At 43.0% G+C, this 19847-nt stretch overlaps 1 long non-coding RNA gene across 1 annotated transcript in view; it reads right to left on the reverse strand.

The window, feature by feature from the left end:
• Window positions 1-4800: 4800 nt before the first annotated feature.
• Window positions 4801-19847, reverse strand: part of LOC310681251 — a 43313-nt gene continuing 28266 nt past the window's right edge. The window contains exons 2-5 of the long non-coding RNA XR_014513168.1: window positions 17110-17169; window positions 10581-10686; window positions 10054-10158; window positions 4801-6875 (exon numbers count right to left, since the gene is read on the reverse strand). This is a non-coding gene — a long non-coding RNA (uncharacterized lncRNA). The remainder of the gene's footprint in view (window positions 6876-10053; window positions 10159-10580; window positions 10687-17109; window positions 17170-19847) is intronic.

The raw sequence follows: 19847 nt of genomic DNA on the forward strand, positions 1-19847 counted from the left end.
CTTGTGGTCTCTTCCAACTCTATGATTCTATGATTCTATGACTTCTACCCCAGAGGCCCACTCCATTGTCTCGCAAGATAAACGAATGCCAACAACAAGACTTACAAGCTGCTATTGGGCACAGAATGGAAACTGCCAGTCAGATTAGCGCTATTTAGGAAAGAATTAATAGTTTGGATGTATACACCCTTCTAAGCAGGAAAATGGCCAGAAAGACATCTCATTCATGCCCGAATGATTAGACCTTATTCAGGCACAGGGATCTTACAGGGTTCCCACTGTTTGGACATGCATCTGCCCAGCCACTTTGTCCCCAGACAAGACAAGACACAAATGGGGAAAAGTAATGCCCATAGTAGTCCTAAGTCAGAGGTCCTCTGTCCTAGGTATGTTGCAAGAGGCTGGCTTATATTTGGATGCTATGGGTGCTGTAAATTCTTGCACTGAGCAAGGAGATGGATTAAAAAACAAAATATCCTTCCCAACTCTAAAACTTTAAAGGCTGGATCCAGACTAAGTGAACTTAACTTAGGTCATCATGAAATTAATGGGAGTTAAATTATGACTAACTTCTTCCAGTGATGTAAGTCCAACTCCTTTGGAACAGAGTTTGGAACAGTATGGTGGTATTCAACTAAGTTTTACTCATAGTCAGAGGCACCAACTTCTCAAGATGACTGAGGGGGCCCAACACGACGTCCTGACGTCACACGTGCGCTGTCACAAGGAGCCGGGGGCAAATTTGAACACCCTCTGAACAGTGAGGGGGCCTGGACCCCTAAAAAAATCATGGGGGTGGGCAAAAGACACACTTAAATTAATGATCATGACTAATTTTCAGTAATTTCAATGGGTCTGTTCAGAGCTGGCTTAATCACTAGGCAAACTAGGCAACTGCCTACAGTGGCAAATTTTCAGGGGTGCCAAAAAGGGGCAGTAAAATTCAAAATCTGGCAAACAATGGGAGGGAGGGGGCCACTGCCAATCCCAGTCTTTTCCATTAACTGAAATGAGGAGCTGCCACCAGGCTGACTCAAAACAGATTTGGGGGAAATGAAGTCAATACCCCTCTCTCAGTGCCCAATATAGGCTCAGTGCCCAATACAGTCATGGAGGACCCAGTACTGGCACCTTAGACCTCAAATCCATGGGGGAGGGGAGATGAGGTGGAGTCTGGCGTGGCAGCTCAGGGTGGGGACTTGCATCCAGCCCCCCCCCCAAAGCAATGGTCTCTCCACCATTTCCAAGTTTGAGCAATTCATGCTATTCCCATGTTCTAAGGGTAGTGGGCAAATTGCTCTAGAATAAACAGAAGAACTATTCATAAGAGAAGAGTGGGGTAGAAACTCAGAGATCACCTAAGGCCCTTATGCGAGCACTGGGTCTACTCTGAGTAAAACTGCTGAATATGACCTGGGTAAGTTACACTGGCTCTCTGTAGTCAAGATTGCTCTTATTGCCTGGTTCCAGCTTCATGAGTCAGTGCTCATCAGTCAATGACTGCAGCATCAGGTGGCAACTTGCACAGGTGAATGAGCCACCGCAGAGCAAACATCATCTCACATCACACCCAGCTTTTCTATGGAGTCAGATCACACTTTCAAGGGAGAGCCAGCAAATAAGCACTCAAGCAATCCCCCGTGGTTAAGGAGTCCTATTTTCATTTTAAAATTATGGTAGTGTAAAGGCTTATTCTATCTATCACAGTTAATCTGTGGTTCTTGAACAAGACTCTTTTGTTGTTTTCTCAACAATGGGAGTAATAGAATGACTCCTTGCAAGTTTTATTTGTGGCAACCAATCCAAAACTAGAAGATAAAAACATCCATGAGGTGTGCTGCATGTGTGAATAAGCCAACACAGATCATACTTCAAGTAAAGAACAAACTCTGAACAATAATTAGTCTGAAATATGAATATATAAGCGGAGTGTGCATTGATTGGGGGGCAAATAACGAGGTGAATCATGGTGATTCAGATGTCTATCCCCTCCTGAGTCAAAGTGCAAAATACAATTTGCCCCCAAGTCAGAGCAGAGCTCCCTCAAGGCTTTGTCTTGCTTGTTCTCTGCTTGCACTTTTCTGTACCAATAGAGCTCTATGTTTCCCAAAGCTCTGAGCACATGTGCTTTGCAAGAAGTGAGGTGATCCAAAATACCACTTGTGGGCATTGAAAAGATACTTACCATTTCTGCTGAAAATTCATGAGCTGCTATTACAAACCATCTGCCCGCAGGGCACCCAAGAATGACTCCCATCCTTTCAGCTGTGTTACACCAGGTTCCTGTCTTTGAATGAAAGCACCATTGAACCCAATGAAACTTACTTCAGACTAAACATGCATAAGAGATTGGGTTTTGAACCTTTGATTTGGTCTATGATTCTTTGAGGCACCTTCTGTTTTTGCTTTCTCCAGTGTTCCCACCATTTCTTAAAAGAACAGGCTCCTATTCAATATCTCCTCCCCACTTGTTCGTGATGTAGATCTTCACTCAACCCTTCTTCCCTGGGGGTGGGGGGTGCTATTGTGTAGTTTGCCACAGGTGCCAGCCCTACAAACAATGCTGTATTGTGTTGCTGTTCTAACAAAAGCAGATTTGTCTTTCCATGTTCAACAGTAAAATGAATAGAAATCAAATTATAATATTAGCAAATGTTTTTCTTTATTTTAAGCAAAGAAGCCATGTCACCTAAAGGGGGGGGGGGAGACACTTAATATTGTATTGAAACCATAGCTATTCATATCTAGCGTGTGTGTGTGTATATATATATATATATATCTCAAATGCTTCCACCAGCATACAAAGTCATTGTGGACTATTTGAACAGTGATCAAAACATTGTTCAAACCCAATGTGTAAGGTAAAGATTTTCACCAGGAACTCCAAACCTTGCAGCCTGGGCTCAAATCAAACTTGGACACAAGCAAAGACCCTCCCCCAAGGAAAAGGTTGCTATTAAACTGCTGGAACAACCTTGGGGCGTGAAGTTTTGCACTTTGGGGCTCTGCTTGTTCTGGTCACGAGCACAAAGCAGGTCACCTTTCATGGGCATTCCCATTTAGTTTCTGAAACATCATTCAATTGCCAGGTCTGTGGTTCAAGTAGCAACTAAGAACAACAACAAAACCACACTGGGAAATGGAAGGTGAAGGAGCCGCCTTGCAAGTCATGGCTCAAGCCTATTGTTGCTTTGGAGGCACCTTGATTCTGCTTTGAAGTCCTTCAGGCAGACGCCTTGCCTACTTTCTACAAAGCCTGAAGGTCATGATTTAGGCACGGAACAAATTGTTCAAAAGCAATAGAAAGGGTTTGGCAGGTGGGAAGGGAAATTAAATTGCAGAATTTATTGCAAATTGTTTTACAATGGACATTTTCAGTTGTCTTTTATTAACGTACTTGAATTGAAGAAACAATTAGAGCAAAATAGTTGCTGCCTTTGATATCAATGTGGGCTGTTCAACGTAAGGTACAGTGTTTCCCAAACATCTGCTAAGTGGGGCACAATTTTTTCTGAGTTAAAATTGGAGGCATGTTTTAGTTGCACTCCTTCAGAGTATTTAAAAGTATGAGCCCATTTCCATTTGGCTTCCCTATGTGCTGCAAACTGGGCAACCAATGAATCAGAGATGACTGACTGACCCAATATACGCACACCCAGAGCAGTGGCTCATACTTTCTTTGCTTTCCCCTGCTCTTCCACATGTACTGTTTTGCTATTCTGTAAATGAAGTTTCTGTAACGTAAGTTTTCTACACACCTCAGTATGCAGAGGTATTTGCAATCCCATAAATTGGCGGGTGAAATATGCAGATAAAAGGAACCATCAGCTGCAATCCATGACGCATGTGCCAGGAAGAAACGCCCAATGAACATAACGCAACTTACTTCCAAGTAGACATGACTAGGGTTGCACAGTGAGTTTCTTTCCTTGATGTAACTCTTTATGCCCTGGGAAGTTGAATTGACAGAGAGGTGTGGCATGGCAAAAAAAATGAAATGTGAATTTAATCATGGAAAAGAGTACCTTCAGAGCAATAGGCATCATCTATAGCTCCACAAACAGTGAAGCCAGTCTGGACTTTGCATAGCACAGCATTTTGGATGTGATGCGTCTCTAGGTCTTTTAGTCCCCTTTAATCCCAAAATGTTAGTTGACCAGACATTCTCTCCAACTCATCAAAGGCTGGGATAAACCAAGCTTTCTCTTTATATGACAGACATCCCTAGCAGTTCAATTATAGAAGGTAACCTACAGGAGAAAAAATACTGCCAGCATAATTTCCTTGAAAAATGAGGGAGGGCTGGTTATTCATTTTAGATATAAAAACAATGACTTTGAGCTACTTGAAAGGAGCTCACGTGGGACAGATGCTTCAACAAGCACTCTAATCAGAAATGCCAGATTATCTGACATTTTTAGACTAGGAATTAAGTCAGACTTATTCTTGGCTGCATATTAGTGTGGTGCAGTTGTTCCACACCACTGCATTTTTAATGAAGGTGCAGAACGGAAGGGAACGGCACAGTGGTAAGCACAGGAAGAATATATATGAAAGAGGGTTTGGTGGGGTGAGGAAATGGAAGGGGGGAGGGGAGCAGAGATCAGGAGACATATGCTGGAGCAGAATAACCTCTGGGACGCAGAAAAAATAAGCGGGGTAGTTGAGAAATGGTGACACAGACAGACCTGTGGAGAATTGGTGGGGTAGAGACTTGGTAAGGCTGTGAAGCACAGAGAAGAGACCAGGCATTATGGAATGGGAAGAGCAGGAGGGATGACTAAGCAGACAAGGGGGGCAGGCAAACATTTTGTGAAGTAGTGCAGAGAAGGAATCAAGTGTGTGCTTTAGGGTGCAGAAAGATAAAGAGGGGTAGCAGAATGGTTTAAAAGAAAAGACAGAGGAAACACTGCATTTTTAAAAAGGCTTTCCAGCACTTAAAATATTTTATTTGTTTCATTCACAAATGTATACCCTGCTTTCTCTCTCCACAAAGGGGTTGCTTCAACTAGTGTACAAATAAAAAGCAAGCATATAAGCTCCAAGGATCCAGCCAGCCCTCTCAAGTTAGCTAAAGTACGGATGTGACTCTCTGGGTGATCTGAGCTGGGTGCTACTGCAAGTGCAATAAGCCATTCTTAGGGCTCCAGAATATGCTTGACTATTATTCCTCCCAAGGAGGAGAGCAGGAAGCTGTCACAGAGCAATAATCTGATGATGAAATAGTAGTAGCATGATTCCTTGTGGATCACAAGGACCTTGTGGAAGAGCAGCCTTTACCACTAATGAGCCTTGAAGTCTAGCCCAGATCTTGCATTATATGGTCAACTGGCAGAAGCCAGAAGAGACTGCCATACACACTCCTAATATATTATCCCTTTGTGTTGAATTATAATTGCAGTGTGGTGCTTTGGGAGCTAATCTGGGCTGAACAGTGCGAGTGTAATTTAGGACTACAGCAAACACTTCACAGCTGCCTGAAGATGGCAAATTCAGGGAGCAGCCAGCTTGTTGCCTTGTCCTGGGGTATTAGGAACCCCAAACCAGTTCATGTGATGCAGAGGTGATTTCCTTAGCAGTGAGCTGCAGAAACATCTGCTTTTCTGTTTATTTAACATTTTAATGTGTGGTGGCAGGCTGCTCCTATCTCCACTCCAACACTTTGAAATGAAACAGTGGCCATCTTTCTGCACTCCCCGTTATTTCCGCTCTCCCAGAGGATGCCGTCTGCTGCTAAGGTCATGCATTGTGAATGACCACTTGCTCTACCTGAACCAGAAATTCAGTTGAGGCCAGCAGCACTTGCAATAGCCACCTACCCCTGTTTTGGAGGAGGGGAAAGTAGAGTCAAAGTTCTGCAGCAAATGCCAGCGCTTCTTAAAGTGCCCCCAACCTAAGTGTTCTCTGTAGAGAAAGTATTTTCAAACTTCCCCTCTTCAGAGAACCCTTTCCATACTGACTTGCCTACTGAGGAACCCCCAACACATCTGTCCTGTGCTGCCCAGGATTTGGGCTAACATTCCTAAGCACGATTCTTGTGAGATATTGGCCAGGCCTGTTATCCATGATGACTGAAACCTAGAACACACCCCAATCTCCTCCAAAGCTGCAGTTTGTGAGGGCAGATTAGTAGGGGTGGGCAAGCAGTTATTAAGGGAAGATTGTCGTTACAGGTCTTTTGATTTAACAGACCTCTAAAAGCTTACACACTTGATCACAAGATGCAGTGCGCAGGTCCTGGCCCACTCAAATATTTTAGGGGGGGGCAAAGGCACTTGGCCCCAAGGAGTTGGCTCCAATGCCCCTCAAAGCCATAGTCTGGAAACCACTGCTTTATTCCACATGCTTTATTCACAAGGCTCTGTACCCCAAAGAGGCAGGAGGATACATGAAGGTATGTCATTTTGCTTACAGTATAAAACAGAATGTCAGCCTCTGTTAAGAAAACCTTTCATGGCTCTAAATGCACAGCCTCATCCCCTGGCTCTCTACCATTCTCTTCAAGGCTCACAGTGGGAGACCCTTGAAGAGTTGAGTTCCTGACCCAGAAAGGGCCACCTTGCCCAACCGTTAAGGCAGGGCAGCCTTCTGCCTGTCAGAGGTGGAACAGAGTTGCAATGGAGGCTATAAATAACTTGCCTAAGGGTCATGTAAAGGCTTGTGCGCTGGAATTGCACTTGCATCCTCAAAGACAATGGGGCCGTTGCAGTTGATTCCATTGTGCTGGATCAAACCCAAAAGCCTGTGATCACAGACAAGCTTTGAACCTTGTATTTTCTCTGAAGTCCCAGGTGCTTCATCTGGAAGTCACGTGTCTTTTAAGAGACCTGAATGCATTTATTCCATCAACTGTGTTTGTGAATGAGCACCTAGAGCTGGCAAGAAACAGTACAGGTTTGTTTTCATGAAAGCACCAACATTTTCAATTACCGTATTTTTTGCACCATAACACTCACTTTTTTCCTCCTAGAAAGTAAGGGGAAATGTCTGTGCGTGTTATAGAGGGAATGCCTATGGGTGGCATGCCTACGGATTTTCCTCCTCTAAAAACTACGTGCGTGTTATGGTCGGGTGCGTGTTATACAGCGAAAAATACGGTACTTTATTCGTTTTCTTCAGTATCATTGCCACCCAGTGTAAGAGGGCAATAAAGTCCACAGCACTTTTTTGTTCCTGAGGCTTCAGTAGTGGAGATGATGTTAATTCTTTTCTTTGCATTCTCATTACAAAGCTTGTCAACAAGCCAACTACCAAAACCACAATTGTGACTGTTTGTTTGTCCCCCAGGTTGATAGAAATGGGTTAAAATGGAGCAAGAAGAATTTTAATCATATTTCATATCCACAGACTGAAGGATTCTAATGGGACAACAGTGTTGTGTCAGTAGGGGTTGCTTCACTCTCAATTAGCTTAATTCACATTTAAAAAATGAGTGGGGCATAAGAAATGTTTTGAAGGAAGTGTCATTTCCACCTGCTGGATCCAGTTGATCTTTTCCCTCTCACTCTCTGCCCTCCCTCTTGATCCGGCCCTCTCATACCATTCCCTCTGACCTTTTTCCTTTCAACCATTCCCTCTCCTACAGCCCATCTCCCCTGGAGTTTGCCATTCTCTCTCGTTTGGATCCCCATTCCAGCCTTCTCCTTGTTCTGCAGTTTGTGTGGAAAACTCTTTTAGACTGGCCCAAAAACCAGAACATCCAGCTTGTCTTTCTAGGAGCTGCACAAACTTGTTCTATGTTGCACCATCCTAGAGAAACCAAAGATCCTAGAGAAACCAAACCTGAAGAAGGGGAAGGGCTGTAACATGGAAGTGGTATTTGGTGCAGTGGAAAAGAAAAGGAAAATGGCAGGTCTTTCTGGTGATTCCTCTTCCCAAGGTGCACATAAATCTATGCATTGACTAGGTAAAAGGTAAAGGTAAAGGACTCCTGGATAGTTAAGTCCGTCAAACTTGACTATGGGGTTGCAGCGCTCATCTCACTTCAGGCCAAGGAAGCCGGTGTTTGTCCACAGACAGATCCAGGTCATGTGGCCAGCAGGACTAAACCACTTCTGGTGGAATGGAACACCGTGATGGAAGCCACAGAAATGCTGTTTACCTTCCCATTATAGCAGTACCTATTTATCTACTCGCACTGGTATGCTTTCGAACTGCTACGTTGGCAGGAACTGGAACAGAACAACGGGAGCTCACCCCGCCCCGGGGATTCGAACCCTTCTAAAACATACATAAGAGATTTGGGCTGTTCAGTGTCACAGGAGGTTTTAAGAAGGAATCACACCACCAGACATTTTGAGCATGAATTTGATGTAAAGATAAAGTAGAATTTTAAAAAATAATATAAATAAGAAGCTTACTCTCCTCATGTCTCAGTAAATAAGCAAGTTTTGCCTTGTCATCAACTAGCTCTTTAGAATGATACGGTTGACATACCGGTCACATGATTCATGGCTTTATTTTCTACCTAACCCTCTATCAAAAATATAAATGTGCTGATACAGGTATCCTTCCTTATATTCAGGGCTCATAAATAAGCATGATCTTGTCATGACAGGATTAGAAGGCACACAGACTTCTCATAACTTTTTACATAAGTATCTATAAGGGCTGAGGCAGAGGAGACAATTTCTATATTCCATCACAGGGTTGAAAGGCACCTCTCCTTTCAGTGATTTCTTGACGTTTACTGTGAAAGGGCAGATAAGTATTCACTTATTCCAAGGATATCAGCATGGAGAAAAATAAGATTGGTTATGTTGCTCTGTTTCATCATCATCTTCACCATGTGATCTCTCCTTTTCTAGAATGGTGACCTGAGAAATGTCAGGTGAGAATTCAACCTATGTGTTACCACCAAACTCTGACTAAAGGAATGAAGAAACTGCAAGAAGACTAGCCATATCAGCCAAGGAAAATCCCATGCATAAACAGGCCTCAGCTGGTCCGGTGATACTTCCCAACTATAAAAAACAGCTTCCAAATCAGATTGCCCCTCCAGCCTGAGCAGAGGTGCCAACTCTATGAGGCCCCCAATGTTGAGAACAATCCATTGCAGAGGAGGCCTATCGCAGAGCCAAGTACAACAGGGAGAGCCTGGTGGCCCCTCCTCTTCCTCCTGCTGCCATGGGCTGGTGATGGTGGGAGGAGGAGGAGGAGGAGGAGGAGGAGGAAACTGAGCACCAGAAAAGACAAGCCGCCAACCATTGAAGCCATACTGCCCCTTGGCTCCTCCAACACCTCTGCATCCCTGCACCATGTGTGTGTCATCGCGCATGCGCATGCCCCCCATCTTTTTCTCAAGTTGGCGTTTGTGAATTTGAGAGACTAGACAAAGGGAGCCCCTTTTCAGTTTGCAACATGGAAAACAAGGGAGCCGGCCATGGAGGAAGATCACTCTTTTCTTCCATGGGAAATTTGCTGTGCTTCTGTGCTATGCGCTGAGAAAGGGGTACCTTTATAATCAGGCAGCATTAAAGTCAAATATGTGTATGCATGAGAGAGAATGTGATGTGTCTATGTATATGTTAAAGGGGGGTGTAAATTGATCAGTTAATAGTCATAGGAATGAGCCATTGTATGAATTCACCAAGCCTCATGGGGAATGTGCACTTAGTCTGCCCATGAAGAGGGAATCGTGCACATTTCCTGGTCAATATACATAAAGTGTTGTGGAATGTGCATAGCTTGACTGAATTTTGTACATGCTCTGGGTAATGTAGAGTGTCCATTCAGTATGTACGGTCTCAAAGAAACATGACTTTTTTCTAGCTATAGTTCAGAATTGTGCTTTCTAGAGCAATGTGGGTTCCATCTTCGAGTTAGATATACATTTTCTTACAACCACTGTGACATTTCTCATGTGTAAGGAATGCAGGTAAAGCCCTCTATGACACATGGTGCATCATCTAAAACCAAAGTCTTGCTTTAGGACTATTGTTTTTACTCATATGCAATGGTGGAAATATAACTGAACAATCCATCAGCAAAGCCGCATTTGATTACAGTGTGCTGGAAACATTCTCTCTCAGAAATCACATTGACGTTGCATACCTTTGCTAAGTTCAAAAGTCAGGTGTGCTAAGAATGGTACTCAAGACTTGGCCTCTTGCTGCAGTCCTTGACTGTGGAGCCATCAATGCCACTTCAGCTTACTTCCTAAAACAGAAAAGGCACATTATATCATAAGAAAGTACAGGGGAGCCCTTTTTTGGCAGTACATTTGAAGAAATTGAAAGTATAAATGCCCCATTAAAAAAGCAAAGAGACCCCCCCCCCCAATCAGGAGTTTAATCTGCTAGCTGATGGAGGCGTGGCATTGGTAATGAAGCCTCTGGCAGTAACTGATTGGCTGAACTTCTCCAATCCTGAGATGATCAGAGTAGAGAGAAAGCTCTAAGGGAAAAGAGGTACAGGTGTGCCAACGTGGCCCCACAACTGTGGGTGCCTGGGGCCGTGGGTGCCCAGCCTCTTCATGGGGAACTTTGTGGGTGCTCAGGCACACAGGCCCTCAGGGAGCTGGCACCTATGAAGGGGTGGAAGAAGTCAGTACCTTATTTCAGAGGTAACTCTTCACTCACCCCTTCTTTCCTGGCCAGGGAAGGGGGCACCATTTTGTGGTTTGCCCCAGGTGCCAAAACGTCTTCAGCCAACCCTGGGCAACATCATGAGCTGCGGCAGGAACATCTTATGGAGTGAAGAAAGGAGACAGAAGACCATTTGCTTCTCTAAGCTTCTAATACCCCTTTACCCTTAAGGGAAGGGAGCTAGGAGCATTGCAGTTGATACAGCCTGAGTATGGTTTTTGTCATTAACAGCACCTGGTAATCTGAAGAAGGTTGTTAAAGAGGCTGCTCATCTCCCTTGCTGCAAGAATCCTCTTGGATTAGCAGGATGTTAATACTTCTCCCGTGTCAGGATATGTTTCATGGGATTTGTCAATCTCTGTCGTTACCCACATTTAACTCTGATCTTATTATTGAATGATATAGATTGTGTGGTATACAGATATTGTAAAATTAAATGCATATAAAACATCCACACCATAGTTTAAAGCCCATGGCTTCCCCCCAAGAATCCTGTGAACTGTTGCTTGCTCCCCTCCACAGTGCTGCAGCACCCTTGACAAACTACAGTTCCCATTGTTCTTTGGGCGAAGCTACATACTTTAAAGGTGCGGTGTGGATAGCCATAGATTCTGTGCCCAGTCCTGCCTATGCTAGCATGGAGCTGAAACCAGCATTCCAGAGGCCAGTCTGGCATGTTGACTATGCAGGGTGAGGCTGCTTTATATCTTCAGGAAGTGAGGGGGGGGGCGATGCGAGTTTCCTGCCAAACCTGTTGATGTCCTTTCTATTAGGAGGGTTTCTTCCAGCCCCCTCTCCAATCCTTTTAGAGCTTATATGGGTTTTATCTAGTTTAACCCGAGTGGAAATCCTGATTAAAACCCTATCCTGATCATATTTATTAAACATACACTTGTCATAAGTGTCACCCCTAATTTAAATGCTGCATAACTGTATTTGCTCCTTTAATTCAATCATTAGGGACTCAGCAGTCTCTCATTGCCTCCTGTTTTGGAAATTAGCATCATAAGTACTACCTATAATCATTATGTCTGGTTAATTAAATGCCAGGAGATAGTTCTGCTTATTCTTCCTGAGAAAGTTCAGCAGCCTTTCTGAAGCTGATTTGCTTCTGAGGAGGAAAGAGTCCTTTTTTTAAAAAGCTGCAAAAATTAATATTAGATGCTGCCATTGGTTCACCACTACGGTTAGTATTATTAACTTGCAAAATACTATCGCAATACACACCACAGAATCATAGCATTGTACAGTTGGAAAATACCCCCAAGGGTCATCTAGTCCAACCTCCTGCAATGCAGAAATCTCAATTAAAGCATCCATGGAAGATGGCCATCCGACCACATTTTGTTAGTTTTGGCCCAGTTCTCCAATCTGTTAATAACATCTTGAATCCTGATTCTGCCTCTATGGCATTGTTACTTCTCCCCCCAGTTTGGTGCCATCTGCAAATTTGATGCGCATCCCCTCAATTCCTTCATCCAAGTCATTTATAAAGACGTTGAACAGCAACACCCAGGACAGAATCCTACATCACCCCACTTGCCACTTTTTCCCAGGATAACGAGGATCCTTAGTGAGTCCTCTTTGGGGTCAGTCAGTCAACCAGCTACAAACCCACCTGACAGTGACCTGGTCCAGCCCTCTTCAAGGTTATCATGGGGGACTTTGTCAAAAGCCTTAGTGAAATCAAGATATACTACATCCACAGCCTTCCCCTGATCCACCAAGCTTGTAACTCTAGTTTTCAAAAAGAAATAAGATTCGTCCGGCATGACCATCATGGCAGATAACCTCTATGCTGCAGGGATGTGGGAGCATACATGTGGGGCAGTATATATTGCACTCCCCATGAAGTGTCTCTCAATGAATGCTGGACCTTGCATTATCAGCTATGAAGTGTGGGTAGGAAGGAGTGGGCAATGACTATGGGCCCTTCTACTAGTTAGAAGAGCAGGTTTTGACACAGTTTTGCCAAACTGAGATAATTTCATCTCATGAAACTTATAGGGAGCCACTAGGAATGAGGGCTGGTCTTAGCATAGACATCTAGGGTCATCTTTCTTGGTCATGGTAGAGTGACTAGTATGAGGTTCTAATATGGTCTCCCATCCAGGCACTTGCAAGATTAAAGTCACGTAACTTTAGCAGGGTTGCTACACGATTGAGGGATTGCATATTGTTATGAATGGGGGGGGGGGGTTAAGGCTATATGCTTGAGTCCTCTTCTTGGATTCAGCACAGATTCAGTTCTAGAATAGCCAGGCTACTTTCCTGGTGAGGTAACATCCCTCTAAGTATGGGCCATTAAGGTAACAAAGGAAGTGGCTATGTGCCAGACAACACATGAGTGGGCCTCCCTCAACTCACTGGTAGTTAGCAAGAAAAAGGCCAGAGTTGAGAGTTGATTTACAGTATTTGTGCTAGAAGTTAGGAGCTGGCAGGCTGCAGGCTGGGCAGCTGGAGACAGAACCATGCCTGATTTCTGATGGAATCCAAGGCTGCGGCTATGAGAGAAGCAAGACCCACTTCGGGTGTTGATGTTGTGAGCTCCTCCATCATAGGTTGCACTATTGTGTAAATAAACCTTATATCATAAAGACACCACAGTCTCTGCTGTCCCTCATTCTGAAGAAAACAAAACATTTATAGTACAATTCATAACTGCAAACATAATTTGGACATAATGCCACCAAATCAGACACCAAATTCATAACTGCAAACATAATTTGGACATAATGCCACCAAATCAGACCATTAGTCTATCTAGCCTGGTGCTGTCTACACTGGCTGAGGCCCCTCCACACGTCCGTTTGTCCTGTGATTTCAAGTGATTTCAAGTCATGGGTCTGAGGGGGTTTGCTTTTTGTTAAAACATGTATATGCAATCCTTCATCCTATTTGGATTTCAGAGTGGTGTACAGTGTAGATAAATACAATAAAACAGAATTATTGGAAGCAAATGAAGATTTGCACAGATAAAAATGCCTAGTCAAATAAAAATGCCTTTGGCTGGCACCAAAGAGATTATTGTGACGCTGGTGCTGAATAAGCACACTCTCTCTACTGGGAGAAGGTATAATTATTCAAAATAATATATAAAGATAGACACAGCAAGATAATGGATATGCAATACATGCCGCTGTTTGTTGGTGTTTTTTGCTGGTAAAATCAATTTAATCTTCTTGTTTTTGGAAATAATGCCCAATCCCATGTACTTCCACTACACTTGATTAAATAAAATAAAAATAAAATAAAAAAATCCTTCCAGTAGCACCTTAGAGACCAACTAAGTTTGTCATTGGCATGAGCTTTCGTGTGCATGCACACTTCTTCAGCTGAATTTTTTTTATTATTTTGTTTCGACTATGGCAGACCAACACAGCTACCTACCTGAATCTTGATTAAATAATTTGCGATGCCACCATCATCCCAAAACAGGTATGGTGCCTTCAAGGGACTCCTTCCTCCCTTATGGTGGAGCTACATATTACTCAAGACATGGAGCTGTTGCTGAAAATAGCATCCTTCTGTCAAGCTCTCCTCCTTTCCCAGATAAGCGGCACATGTTAAGGTTTTGTTATCATTTCAGGTATCCCCGGTCCCCAGCAGCAGCAGTTCTGATGTGGAGGGGGAGGGGGAAATGGTACCTTGCAGTGACATCACATGAATGATCTGCTATATTAGGAGGGAGAGAAATCACATTGAAATCCCCCCGCCATAGCAGCCTCATGTTTTGCGTAATGTGAAATTCTGTCCTTTAGTGAGAGAAGCAAAGGACCTGACTAACTGGTTTCTACATGTGGATCCCCTTGATGAATGAGAACCCCCTGCTCAGACTGGAGGTGTCTTCAGGACTACTCAGGATGTGGTGACAGAGACAGAGTGGGCAAAGATTTCCAGCCATAGTGGAAGTGAGCATCCTGAAAGAATGTCTTGATCAGTGTATGACTATATCTGGATCAGGGCTGATGTGGGGGTTTTCAAAGCACTTTTAGAGATACTCCCCCCGCCCCCGCCAGCCAAGGACCCTCTCTCTGTGGGGGTAGCTTGGTGCTCATAGAAGCAGGGGATAACTGGAGATAAACAGGTGCTTTCTTCTTTTTAGAGGCACGTGAGGTCAGCTGTTAAGACACAGCAGAGGACAATAGGAGTTCTTTTGCCTTTCAGCCTTGCCTCCTGACCACCCAGTAGAGGAAAAATCCCTGCAGTTTCAGAGGTTTCACACTGGAAAAAGTGGTGTGCAAACATTGTGTTTCCTGTGAGGTTACACATTGACTGAGAATGTTCAATTTGTTCACAGTAAATCACTCTCTCGTGTTGCTTTTAAAAAATGACTTTCTACCTCATTCTACACTCATTCAAGTTTAATTAATCTTCTAACTAGCTATCTGGGATTTAAATTTGGAGGAAGAAGAGCCCTATGCTTTTCACTGATGTTATGCTGTAAAGCACTGTACATTGGTGATACTATAGAAGTACAGCTTTAAGGTCAAGACATGGAAACCTATGCAAAAATCAGCACAAAGGCTTCTTATGTTGGTTTACATGAAAGGCAATTGCCCTGGTTTTCATTCCACATAACAGATCATTAGTAGCTTTAGTATTTAAGCACTCCATGCAGATCTGACCAGAAATCAGATACTCAGTGAACTGGAAGTTCTGGACCAAATATAAAAAGCTAACACAGAAGTCAGACCACTTGCACAAGTCCGCTAGTGCAAACAGTTCACATGTTATATTTTAAACTGTGGTTAAGAAAATACCAGAAAGAAAACAGCAAAATATGGTAACAACTATGATAATACTCACACGTAACCATTTACATAAACGTGAATGGTTGGGTTTCCCCAATTGTGGGTGGTGTACAGATACTTTCATTACTTTTGGTTCTGCATTATTGTGGAAGAATGTGCCCATATCACACTGCAGTGGCATCTTTCATGGAAAACAGCGTATAAATCTTTTAACGTAGGAAAAATATGTAAATGCACACATACCATTCATTCACAAACAGGTGGCACTGTATGTGTACTTGGGACATTTACATTTTTAATACCCCAAAATCAATTCAGTTTTCTATATGTGAACCCTGTGTTTTTTATATAACCCTGTGTCCTCATGTACTGTATATGTATCTGTGATAAGTTATTTTGCATATGTGGAAGCATTATATGTGAGGGATCTATAAAAGTCTGTGTGCATATATAAGCTATCGTGTGGGTGTCTTTTATGTGCTGCCAATTACTGAGCAGGAGGGGGGTCCATTTGACACCCTACGCTGCATGTTTCACACCACATATGATGATTATTCCTCAGGAGAATTTTATCTGATTGCCATATAACCACCTCTGAAATCTCTTCACTTTTTCAATGAAGCACGAAATAGGGCACTGCTGAAAACCCATTGCATTCCTATTCAGTATGGTAGACTGGCATTGAAAGTGTTTTCCATCCTACAGACATTTTTTAGCACTAAACAAAGAAAAATTAACTGGAATCTTGAGGACTTAAACCTGCAGTCTTATGCACATTTCATGAAATGTTCTGCAGAATGGGCCTGATCCAGCCCCAGGTAAACACTGTAAATGGCGGAGACTGTGTACTACTCACTCAAAATCGACAAAATTGATATTGTTTAATTTTGGCTGGAACACTAACTAAGCAATTTTAGTTGGGGATCTGGTAAAAACCTCTCTGTGACTCTTTCCATCTCTCTAAGAAAGCAAAGGAAATGGGAAGTAGCAGAAATACGACAAGAAGCTGCAAAAAAAAATATTTCTTTTTCTTTTACAGAATATAGTTCTCATTTCGGAGTGGGAAAATGAAACCTACATTTCAAAAAAAAAAAAAAATAGGACAGGAACTTATGCAGCAAATAAATACAGTAAACATGAATGGAGACTTCTGTGAATAAAGCCAGGCCCAAAGTTAGCTGGACTCTCTGCAGCTGTGTTCTTATCTGGCCGAAGGAAGTAGCAGAACAACAAAAGAGGCTAAGAAGCCCTGGCTGATGCATGGGAAAGCCATTGGCCGGCAATTGTGGCTGCCCTTCTGCTGAGCAAATAGTTCAAACTGTTCACTCCCATCTCCCATTCTCTCCCTGGGACATTGTTTGTGTCCTTGCATTTCATTCTGCAATGAAGATTGCTCTCTGGGCCTATAAGCAAACAGTCCAGAAAAAGAGCCAACTAGCCGCCTCTTTTCCCTGGAGAACTAGCATTTTTAGTCCCAGCTCCAAGCTGTCAATGAGCTAGAGAGTTAATGTCAGTATCCTGAATTAATTGCTTTAAGCTGCAGCAGCCAAAATGTGTGCCACCAAATGTCCAGAAAATGTTTTCTAATAATGTTTCCTTTCATTTCTGTTTGGGGTTTCTGTTGTTGTTTTTGCTCCAAGCACACAGCCCCTCCCTCTCCACTGGAATTGCCTCCCCAACTATAGGTTACGCTGTCTAAAAGCAAAGCACTTATGGTGAATTACAGCGAGGCTCGCAAGGTATCATCAAATGGAGAGAGAAACACTTACGTGTTCTGGGCTCGCAGCTGCCGTTGTCATCCTATCAGATATTTCACATTAGAGCCTTGACTATAGGAAGAAGGTGATGGATGAGAGAGTTAGGAATAAACAAGAGCATGTTTACATGTAAATATCTTTGAAAATTAACTTCCCAAAATGGTGTGGAAATTACAAAGGGGAAAAAGGCGTATGAATGGTAAATCAATTTATGTTTAAACATGCTATATTTTAAAGTGCTCCCCTGTGCGAATGGCCCTCTTTAAGAGAATGAAATAATAAACCAATTTATATACCAATAGAGAGCTGAGATCCTGAGTGCCGTTGTGTAAATTTTCCCCCTTGACTTTTCATTATCTACCTGTGCAAAATCAATCTATATGTATGGGATCAACATACAATTGGAGAGATAAAAGGCGAAATAAAATGTGCTTTGCATATCCCCAAGATAACAGGCACCGTTCCTCATTCTCCTTTGGTTTCCAGGCAGATGCTTCCCCACCACCACCCTTTTTTAAAAAAAAAATCAGGTTGTAAAGGTAAAGGAAAATGGGGGCTGTGTGGTAAGTGTTTACTTCTTCCCCAGAAATGAACTGTGTTAAATGAACTATGATTAATAAGTAACCAAGGAAATACCAGGTTAATTTTGCACATAATTGTACTTCAGGAGAGTGAAAGGTATCTCGTATTTTAATTTTACAGGGTATGCTGCATGTGTTTTAAAGGAAATTTCTATAAAACACAAAGCAAGGGAATAAATCACTATTAAAAGAGCCCCATCTACTGCAACAAGAGAAGTTCAGCACATGCTTAAGTCACTACGCCTGAAATAGATTTGACATAAATCTGCACAAATATAAGATGGAGAACACCTGGCTTGCCCATAGTACATGTGAAAAGGATCTAGGGGTCTTGATGGACCACAAGCTTAACATGTGTGATACAGCAGCAAAAAAAGCTAATACTATCAACAGAAGTCTAGTGTCTTGATCAATGGAAGTAATAGTACCACTCTATTCTGCCTTGATCAAACCACACCTGGAATACTGTGTCCAGTTCTGGGTGCACAATTTAAGAAGGACATTGACAAGCTGGAGCGTGTGCAGAGGAGGGCAACCAAGACGATCAAGGGCCTGGAAACCAAGCCTTATGAGGAACGGATGAGCGAGTTGGGCATGTTCCAACTAAACAACAGGAATACCTTTATGACAGTAAGAGCTGTTCAACAGTGGAATGACTTTTAAACAGAAATTGGATGGCCATCTGTCATGGATGCTTCAGTTGAGATTCCTGCATTGCAAGGGGTTGCAGATGACCCTCCAGGGTCCCTTCCAGCTCTACAATTCTGTGATTCTATTCTGCTGGATTCTGTCCTCTGTTACCTATGCACTCACAGTAATGCTGTGTTCTCAGAGGATGGGGAAACACCATAGGTCCATTGTGTTCAGGCTCCTAAATTTCTTGGCCACTTTTGAAGGTCCATTGGGCACTGGGAACAGGAAACACTAATAATCAGTTCTCACGTATATGTTCATGTTTGGTAGTAGTTGTTGTGTAAAAGAGCATTCACAGATCGAGCACCAGAAAGGAGTGAGTTAAGCTGCAAGGCAGCAAGCATGCAATGGCTAAAAGATACATCAAGAGGTGTATAAGCATTTGTGAACCATATCATTATTTGCCCCTTAGAGTGTGTATGAAAATAACTGAATGTGAATTAATTACCTACTTAACACTCTAGAGTGTGTTTTTAACACGCCCCTTCTTACGGCTGGGGGAAAGCGGGTTCCTCTGGTGCACAATTCCACAGCACTGAGGTCTGGATCTAGATATGAAGCCTCAAAGTGGAGTCAGTCATCTTGGTCCTTCCCACTCAAACACCATCTTCCCTCTCAGCAGGACAGCATTTCAGAAAGACATGTGCAGCTGGTGGCTCCAGTATTGCAATGTACTCTGGCAATACTATATCACTGCTGGGATTTATGAATCAGGCGGAGTACAATCTGAGTGGTTAAAGCATGTTAAAAAGAGAGAGAGACCTTTCAGTTAAGAGGTAGGAATTGTTACATTTGTGTTAAGATGCAAAGGTGAGACCTTATGCATGTAGCCAAAGCTCCACACTCGTACACCTAAAAATATTAGGAGACACAAACTCACACAGGAGATTATAAATATTTCAATAAAATAAATAATATAAAATAGAGTTGTGCCATTTATTAAGCTCCACGAGCCAGAAGTTGCCCCCACATAGTTTGAAGTCTGCAAATCTTTCCATTTAATTCTAATGGGCTGAGATCTTTATTTTCAGTGGTTTCAGATTCCTCCTACACTGGGCTTTAAAACTAGAACACTACATGCATCACCCAGTACTTCAGCATTTGTGAAACTCCTTCCATCTTTCTTATTTGCTTCTTTAGTCTGCAAACCTGCTTTGTGTCAGTCTGGGGTGTGTGGATTGGCTCCCTGCAAACTTCCATCAGCCATCATCACTTCTTGGGCTTGGAGTTTCTCATTCCACCTGCTGAATGTGTGGGTGCAACTACAAAAATCTCTGAAGTGGGACATGGTTGGGAATGACTGAGCCAGCCTCACTGCCATCACTGGGCAACATCAGTCTTCATTTGGGTCCTATTGATACACAGCTATTTGCCTGCCCACTTACCTTCTGACCGGGCCGACATGAGTGATGGGGCTGCAGGCGTAGTAATTTCTCCACCAGTCCGCCATGCCCCACCACTGCAAGGCCAGGGCTT

This window comes from Podarcis tiliguerta (assembly GCF_965153285.1).
Source record: "Podarcis tiliguerta genome assembly, chromosome: 7".
In the NCBI taxonomy this organism is placed as follows: domain Eukaryota; kingdom Metazoa; phylum Chordata; class Lepidosauria; order Squamata; family Lacertidae; genus Podarcis; species Podarcis tiliguerta.